Source organism: Panthera tigris, chromosome A2 (genome assembly GCF_018350195.1).
Source record: "Panthera tigris isolate Pti1 chromosome A2, P.tigris_Pti1_mat1.1, whole genome shotgun sequence".
In the NCBI taxonomy this organism is placed as follows: Eukaryota; Metazoa; Chordata; class Mammalia; order Carnivora; family Felidae; genus Panthera; species Panthera tigris.
Window position 1 is genome coordinate 8922793 of NC_056661.1, and position 9404 is coordinate 8932196.

Consider the following 9404-nt stretch of genomic DNA (forward strand, 5'->3'; position numbering starts at 1 on the left):
GGGTTCCACTAGGCCCCGGGGGAGGGAGGGGGTTCAGGGGTCCCAGGGTTCATTCCTGTGGCTGCTCAGGTATCCTTCCTCCCCCCGCCCCACTCCCTACCTTAGCAGGGATCTTCCACCTCCAGGGATTCTGTCTCCACTGGAAGTGTCTGGAGTGTGTTTGAAACCCTCTCGGGGCGCCTGGGTGGCTCAGTCGGTTGAGCGTCCGACTTCGGCTCAGGTCACGATCTCGCGGTCCGTGAGTTCGAGCCCCGCATCGGGCTCTGGGCTGATGGCTCGGAGCCCGGAGCCTGCTTCCGATTCTGTGTCTCCCTCTCTCTCTGCCCCTCCCCCGTTCATGCTCTGTCTCTCTCTGTCCCAAAAATAAATGAACGTTAAAAAAAATTTTTTTTTTTAAAGAGACTCTCTGACTGTGACTTTCCTTCTGTCCTGTGAGGAGCTGGCTGCTCGTCTGTGCTGAGCTCAATATTTATGTTTCTTTTCTCCGGATTCCGTTAATGGATTGAGTATTGCAGTCCTTTGCTTCTGGTCTCCCTTAGCGCTTTAATTTTGCTCCCTGTGGGAGAAATAACATTTTTTTTGTTAGTTTCTTGGGCTTGAAAATGTAAGTTGATTGAGAGAGATGATGGCAGTAAGACGGGAAAACTGCAGAACTAAATAGAACTTTTTGTTCCTTTTAGGCAAAGGTTTGAGATGAATGTGCTTGAGCTTCCCGGTACAATTTTTCATTTTTACATCAGTGTTTATGCATGGCCTTAGGGGACAGTGGCGTTTAAAAGGGTAAAGGGGATGCCTGGGTGGCTCAGACTCTTGTTCGGCTCAGGTCATGATCTCACAGTTCATGGGATCGAGCCCTAGGTCATTGGGCTCTGCCCTGACAGCACAGAGCCTGCTTGGGATCATCTCTTTCTCTCTCTCTGCCCCTCTTCCCGCTTGCATGCGCTGTCTGTCTGTCTCTGTCCCCCTCTCGGTCTCCAAATAAATAAATAAAAGGGTAAAGAAAGTGAATTCTTATTTTAATTGATGTGAGGAAAGCTACTTATAGCTTATGTAAGTCTTTGAAAATCCAGTGCATTTAAGGACCTAAATTCCAACCCCTATCGCATTAGAATATGCTACTTATTCCTGGAAATAACCCCAGTGTTGAACTAAGGGAAGGACAAACTATGATGCCACATGTCCTTCTACTTAGAGATTTAGGGGCGCCTGGGTGGCTCAGATGGTTAAGCATCCCACTCTCGATTTTGACTCAGGTCATGATCTCCGGTTCGTGAGTTTGAGCCCTGAATCAGGCTCTGTGCTGACAGCGAGGAGCCTGCTTGAGATATTCTCTCTCTCTCTCTCTCTCTCTCTCTCTCTCTCTCTCCCTCTCCCTCTCTCTCTCCCTCTCTCTCTCTCCCTCCCTCCCTCCCTCCCTCCCTCCCTCTCTCTCCCTCTCCCCTTCCCCTCCCTCTCTCTCCCTCCCTCCCTCTCAAAATAAACACTTAAAAGAATTAAAAAGAAAAAGATTTGAAAATATTCATTTTTTTATGGTTTCACTTTTGTAACTGTGTTTAAAGGAATTCAATCTGGGGCACCTGGCTGGCTCAGCTGGTGGAGCGTGGGACTCTCGATCTCAAGGTTGTGGGTTCGAGCCCTATGTTGGGTATAGAGATTACTTAAAAATAAAACCTTTAAAAAAAAAAAGGGAATTAAATCTTAGAATGGTTTCCTATGTACAAAAGTTAAAATTGAATAAAGACTGCTAACTAGTAAAACACAGTGTCTACCAACTTCTATTTTAAGTATATCCGTGAGATAGAAAGTTTAACATAAGAAAACTCACTGTCCAAACATCCTGCCCCTTCCAGTGCTGTGACTCCAGCCATCTCCAAATACACACTGTCGATCATTTCATGAACTTCCTGTTGGTGTTAGTTTTTTATATAGAAATAAGCCATTTTTATATAGAAATAAGTAGAAATATTCTTCTTACCCATGTGTGTCCTTATAATCAGCCAGACTCCACATCTTTTCATGTTTGCTGACCGCTTACTCCTCACCACCCCCCCACCCTTTCCCTTATCTCCACCACTTGGACAAAGTGACAAGAAAGTCCAGAGGCTCAGGGTGCCTCGGTGGCGCGGTCAGTTGGGCGTCGGACTTCAGCTCAGGTCATGACCTCATGGCTCGTGGGTTCGAGCCCCGCGTCGGGCTCTGCGCTGACAGTTGGGAACCTGGAGCCTGCTTTGGATTCTGTGTCTCCCTCTGTCTCAGTCCCTCCCCTGCTCATGCTCTGTCTCTCTCTCTCACTCTCAAAAATAAATACACATAAAAAAAAAAAAGTCTAGAGGCTCCCTTATATGGCACTGGCCTCAGATTCCAAGCACACAAGTCCCTGTGTGCAAAACTCTTGCCCTGGCCCCACCCCCGACAAATATTCTTTGCTTGACCAAACTTGTGTCAGGCTCCTAAACCTTCTCGTAGGTCTATCTGGGTAGCTCCCTGTAAAATTCAGTTTTAGCAAGAACCCTGCTAGGTCAGCTGAACCAAAATCCTCCCCACCCCCTCCATGTCTGACCACCCTTGATAGCTGATCAAGTTCCTCCCCCTCCCCCCCCCCCTTATCCCCCAGTTGAAAGTGATCACCCTGGCCTGTCTTCAGGAAGAATCCTGTTAGGTCGTTTTAGCCAGAACCCTCTTACCCCTGATTTTTCTGAGTCCTTTTCCATCCACTGACCTCCACCCTGTTCTCTGGCCATGAACTCCCACCTGCCCATGCTGTGTCCAGAGTTGAACCCCATCTCGTTTCTCATCCCCTGTGAAAATCCCATCACAGGTGTCTCTACACCCGTCACGATGGTTCTGAATGAAACCGTCTTAAGCCCATCTGCTCTCCCATCTTTGACGAGTGTCGCTGAATGTTTTTTCACTAACCCCCCAGCCACAATGAAACCCCATTCCAGGCTCCTTTCCTGGCTTTCTGAAGCCAGTTCAGAGCCGCTTGAGAGACTGACCCTGCCCTCCCCTCCCCTGGATCTCAATTATGTGAGTCATGTGAGACCTAAGCCTTGTCCTACCCTCCTGGTGTATGGGGGCGGGCCTCAGTCTTAATACAGGAACCGCATATCTGCATGTGACCAGAACAGGTGGCCATGAGCAGCATGTCCAGACAAAACCACTGCCCGTGGGTCTGTGTTCTCTTGCTCTGACTTGCTCACCTGCTCTGCTCCATGACAGTGGCATGTCCTGTAGGCTGCTAGGTCCTGGGGAGCTCATGTTGTGTGCTGTGCTGCCCTGTCTTGGGGCAAGCCTACCAACCCGAAGTTCTCGATTCAACCGACCAGAGTTCTAGGATTCCTAGGCCTTTCAGAGCAAAATTGGGGCCCTCCTCACAGTGGTCCTGGGTTAATGTGTCTGCAGAGATTTATCTGTGCATCAGAAGGAAGCTGCGATAGAGGCAGAGTTGGCCCTGAGATATCCCCGGGGTGGGGGGGGTGGGAGAGAGGACTATGCAAGAGGAGGCCATATCAAGGGGTCACTCCTGAAACAGCTCCCATTTAAAAAGAGGAAGAGGTGGGTGCCTGGGTGGCTCAGTCGGTTCAGTGGTCCGACTCTTGATTTCAGCTCAGGTCATGATTTCACAGTTGTGGGGTTGAGCCCCGAGTCGGTCTCTGAACGTGGAGCCTGCTTTGGATTCTCTTTCTGTCTGTCTGTCTCTCTGTTCATTCTTGCACTCTCTCAATAAACTTTAAATTTTTTTTTTTTAACGTTTATTCATTTTTGAGACAGAGAGAGACAGAGCATGAACAGGGGAGGGGCAGAGAGAGAGGGAGACACAGAATCTGAAACAGGCTTCAGGCTCTGAGCTGTCAGCACAGAGCCCGACGTGGGGCTCGAACTCACGGACCGCGAGATCGTGACCTGAGCCAAAGTCGGCCGCCTAACCGACTGAGCCACCCAGGTGCCCCTCTCTCAATAAACTTTAAAAAGAAAAAGAGGAGAAGAGAGGAGAAAGGGAGTCAGTAGAATGTGGGGTAAGTCCTGACCCCACATGCCAGAGGACTCACCAGGATCTTAAACGCCTCTGCTGCTGCCTCCCTGTCCGTATTGCAGCAATGACTGTGACCCACGAGGTTCTAGAGGACAATACCCCCGGCCTCACTGCGGCACAGCAAAGGTATCAGTTGAAACTGACTTAGGTCCGGGATCTTTAAAACCTATACAGCAACAAGTCGTCACAGGGGAGTTTCCTGATGGCACTGATTTGAGGCTCTCTGGAGGAAAAAATATATAAACATCAGGGTAGTCTCTCTCTCTGCCCTTCCCCCTCTTGCACTCTGTCTCTCTCAAAAATACAAAGCATTAAAAAAAAAATTTAGGGGGGCGCCTGGGTGGCTCGGTCAGTTGAGCATCCAACTTCGGCTCAGGTCATGATCTCACGGTCCGTGAGTTCGAGCCCTGCGTCAGGCTCTGTGCTGACAGCTCAGAGCCTGGAGCCTGTTTCAGATTCTGTGTCTCCCTCTCTCTCTGCCCCTCCCCTGTTCATGCTCTGTCTCTCTCTGTCTCAAAAATAAATAAACGTTAAAAAAAAAATTAAAAAAAAATTTTTTTAGGGGCGCCTGGGTGGCTCAGTCGGTTGAGCATCCAACTTCGGCTCAGGTCATGATCTCGCGGTCCGTGAGTTCGAGCCCCGCGTCAGGCTCTGTGCTGACAGCTCGGAGCCTGGAGCCTGTTTCAGATTCTGTGTCTCCCTCTCTCTCTGCCCCTCCCCCGCTCATGCTCTGTCTCTCTCTCTCTCTCTCTCTCTCTGTCAAAAATAAACATAAAAAAATTTTTTTTAAATAAAAAAAAATTTAAATAAAAATTAAAAAATAAATATCAGGGTAGAGAGGACCCACCTTTCCCTGAAGTTCATCCAGTGACCAAAAAATCCCCAAAAAGCAAAATCGGGAAGGACAGGTGGGAAGGAACAAAAGAGAAAAATACTAAAAGGTCCACAATTTTACCAAATTGGAAATCCAAAATATGCTAAAGGAAGAATTTACACAACCAAAAAGATTGCAGGGCACTATATAAACCTTTTAAAAGACACAGGGTTTGGGGGCCTCTACAACACAGATTCCGAATTAATTTTGCCAACTGCTTCAATGCATTAAGTCCGAAACCTTCATGCAAATGATACTAAGGCTCAAATTCTATCCCAGAAAATTTAAGCAAGTTACCCCTGATAATGTAGGGGAGTTCCTGAGTATAAAATAGAGGGCAAATAGATATATCTCACCTTAACCCTTTCCTCAGTTTCTTGCCAGGTACATAGTTCTGGAAGAGGCGACATTTCTACCTTCAGTATGATGTTAGCTGTGCATTTGTCATCTATGGCTTTTACGCTATTGAGGTACATTCTTTTTTTTTTTTTTAAGTTTCTTTATTTATTTTGAGATAGAGATCATGTCCAAGTGGGGTAGGGGCAGAGAGACAGAGAGAGGGAGAGAGAGAACCCCAAGCAGGCCCATGCAGGACCTGATCTCACGACCCTGAGATCCCACTGAGCCACCTAGGTGCCCCGGGGTACATTCTTTCTCTACCTAATTTGTTTTATTGCATCATTAAAGGATGTTGGATGTTGTCAAATGCCTCTCCTGCACCTTCTGAGATGATCATATGACTTTTATCTTTCATCTTGTTAATTGGGTATAGCACATGTATTGATTTGCATATGTTGAACCATCCTTGCATACCAGGGATAAATCCACTTGATCAAGTTGTATAAGCCTTTTAGTGTGCTGTTGAATTTAATGTACTAGTATTTTGTAAAGGATTTAAAAAAAAATTTTAATGTTTATTTATTTTTGAGAGAGACAGAGAGAGACAGAGCACAAGCAGGGGAGGGGCAGAGAGAGAGGGAGACAGAGAATCCAAAGCAGGCTCCAGGCTCTGAACCATCAGCACAGAGCCCTACATGGGGCTTGAACTCACAAACCATGAGATCATGACCTAAGTCAGAGTCAAATGCTTAACCAACTGAGCTGTCCAGAAGCCCCTTATAGAGGAATTTTGCACCTATGTTTCCCAGGGATATTGGCTTGTCATTTTCTTTGAAAAAAAATTTTTCAACATTTTATTTTTGAGAGATAGAAAGACACAGAGTGTGAGCAGGGGAGGGACAGAGAGAGGGGGAGACACAGAATCTGAAGCAGGCTCCAGGCTCTGAGCTGTCAGCACAGAGCCTGACGCGGGGCTCAAACTCACAAACTGCAAGATCATGACCTGAGCCGAAGTCAGTCACCCAACTAGCTGAGCCACCCAGGCGCCCCTTAATTTTCTTTCCTTGGAGTGTCCTCGTCTGACTGTTATCTATGTAATGCTGGCCTCAGACACCTGGGTGGCTCAGTCAGCTAAGCATTGATGGTACAGAGCCTGCTTGTGATTCTCTCTTTCCCTCTGTCTCTGCCCCTCCCCCTCTCACACTATCGCTGTCTGTCTCAAAATAAATACACTTTTAAAAACTTTAATAGGGGAGCCTGGGTGGCTCTGTCGGTTAAGTGTCCGACTTAGGCTCAGGTTATGATCTCACAGTTCGTGAGTTCGAGCCCTGCATCAGGCTCTGTGCTGACAGCTGGGAGCCTGGAGCCTGCTTAGGATTCTATGTCTCCCTCTCTCTCTCTGCCTCTCCCCCACTCATGCTCTGTCTACCCTTTCTCTCCAAAATAAATAAACATTAAAAAATTAAAAAAAAAAAACTTTAATAACGGGCACCTGGGTGGCTCAGTCGGTTAAGCATCCGACTTCAGCTCAGGTCATGATCTCGCAGTTCACGAGTTTGAGCCCCACATTGGGCTCTGTGCTGACAGCTCAGAGCCTGGAGCCTGCTTCGGATTCTGTGTTTCTGTCTCTCTCTCTCTGCCCCTCTCCTGCTCACACTCTGTCTTGCTCTTTGTCAAAAATAAATTTTAGGGGCGCCTGGGTGGCTCAGTCGGTTGAGCGTCCGACTTTGGCTCAGGTCACGATCTCGCGGTCCGTGAGTTCGAGCCCCACGTCAGGCTCTGGGCTGATGGCTCGGAGCCTGGAGCCTGTTTCCGATTCTGTGTCTCCCTCTCTCTGACCCTCCCCCGTTCATGCTCTGTTTCTCTCTGTCTCAAAAATAAATAAACGTTAAAAAAAATAAATAAATAAATAAATAAATTTAAAAAAATATATTTTAAAAAAACTTAAAAAAATATAATGCTGGCCTCATAAAATGATTTTGGAAGTATTTCCTCCTTTCTAATTTGTTGCAAGAGTTTGAGAAGAGTTAGTATGAATTTTTAACTGTTTTTTTTGAGAGAGAGAGAGACAGAGCATTTGTAAGGGAGGGACAGGGAGAGAAGGAGACACAGACTCTGAAGCAGGCTCCAGGCTCTGAGCTGTCAGCACAGAGCCTGACGTGGGGCTCAAACTCTCCAACCGCCAGATCACGACCTGAGCCAAAGTTGGATGCTTAACCAACTGAGCCACCCAGGTGCCCCAGGAATTTTTTAAGTGTTGGGTAGAATTCACCAGTGAAGCCATCTGGTCCTGGGCTTTTCTTTGTTGGGAGTTTTTTTTTGATTCCTGATTCGATTTCCTTACTCCTTACTGAGTTTTGATTTTCTGTTTCATGATTCAGTCTTAGTAAGTTGTACATTTAAAGGAATTTATACTTGTAGGTTATCAAATTTGTTAACATATATTTATTCATAGTAGTCTCTTACGATACTTTGAATCTCAGTGCTATCAGTTATAATTTCTCCTTTTTACTTTCTGATTTTATTAATCTTTTCTTCATTTAGCTAAAGGTTTGTCAGCTTGGTTTATCTTTTTCTTTTTTTTTTTTAAGTTTATTTATTTATTTTGAAAGAGAGAGAGAATGAGCAGGGGAGGGGCAGAGCGAGAGGGGGACCGAGGATCTGAAGCAGGCTGTGCACTGACAGCAGCGAGCCCGAGGCGAGACTTGAAATCACAAACTGTGAGATCATGACCTGAGCCAAAGTCGGACGCTCAACTGACTGAGCCACCCAGGTGTCTCTCCAGCCATTATTTCTTTAAGCGTTCTGCCATTCTCTCTTCTTCTGGAATTTCCGTTATGTGCGCATTGTTTATTTTACAGGTGTCCCCTATGTCTCCTAACCTTTCTTCACTCCTTTTTGTTCATTTTTCTTTTCTTCTCCTTCATCCGTACGATTTCTAATGACTGGTCTTCAAGTTCACAGATTCTTTCATCGTATTCATCGAGTCAGCTCTTGAGCCTCTCTGTTTGCATTTCTTTTTTTTTTTTTTTCATTTCACTTTTCCTTCAGTGCTGGAATTTCTATTTGGGTTCTTTATGATTTCTCCTATCTGCCATACTTCTTGCTTTGTTCATGTATTGTTTTCTTGATTTCATGGAGTTGTCTGTAGAGGCCGCTTTTGGACAACAGGCTCGTGCAATGGAACCATGATCAAGGCAGGAGAGCCCAAACTGACCCCAACCCCCCTGGCTGAATACAGACGGGCCCGTCAGGCCACTTGTCTCAAAATATCCATAGGCCCTAACTGACCAATGGGCTACTTAGCTCTAGGCACAGTTACCAAAGAAGGGAAAATTCCATATGTCACTATACCCCCTTACCTTCCCTCTCTAACAACAGCCCCCCGTTCACAGCCTCCTTTGCTGTCCTGCCTGCTGCTCCCTTGCAGTGTATTCAATAAACTTCTTCATTCTGCCTCGGGTGAATCCTTTCAACTGTCCGCACCACTGGCTTCCACCCGATTGTCACCCCACGCTTGGGGGTCCCCATCTGATCAAGAGAGACCCCACATGGTCTATCTGGGCTCTTGTGAAGCTGTCTGAGCTTTCTTGGAACAATTATATCAGGCAACTTGCAGATCTCTATTTCTATTGGATAGGTTACTAGAAAATTGTTGTGTTCCTTTGTTGGCATCATTTTTCCTTGGTGTGTGTGTGTGTGTATGTGTGTGTGTGTGTGTTCCTTGAATTCCTTGAAGTCTCACGTTGGTGTCTCTGCATGTGAGGAAGTAGCCACTTTCTCCAGTCTTTACTAACTCACTTTGGGAGAGAAACACCGTCACCAGTCAGCCCAGCTAGGGATTCTGAGGCTCTCTCAGATCTTTTCTACTGATGTACCTGCTTCATACCTCCAGCCCCCTCATTAGGGGTAATTCTGAAGATTATACACCTTCTTTTGATCCCTCAAAGCCAGGCCAGGTGCTGAGAGCTTCCTTTTTGTTTCCCCTGGGGTGGTACCCTGAAATGCTCCAGTTTGTGCATTCTTTTCTCTTTTTTTCAAAAATTTTTTTTTTAATTTAAACGATCTCTGTACCCAATGTGGGGCTCGAACTCGCAATCCTGAGATCAAGAACTGCATGCTCTACCAACTGAGCCAGCCAGGTGCTCCTGTGCACCT

The 9404-nt window shown here is 46.4% G+C and overlaps 1 non-coding gene across 1 annotated transcript; it reads left to right on the forward strand.

Moving 5' to 3' along the window:
* The first annotated feature begins 1575 nt into the window (after positions 1 to 1575).
* On the forward strand, positions 1576 to 1648 carry TRNAE-CUC. The gene has a single exon. It is a non-coding gene; the product is annotated as a tRNA-Glu (tRNA).
* Positions 1649 to 9404: the final 7756 nt, after the last annotated feature.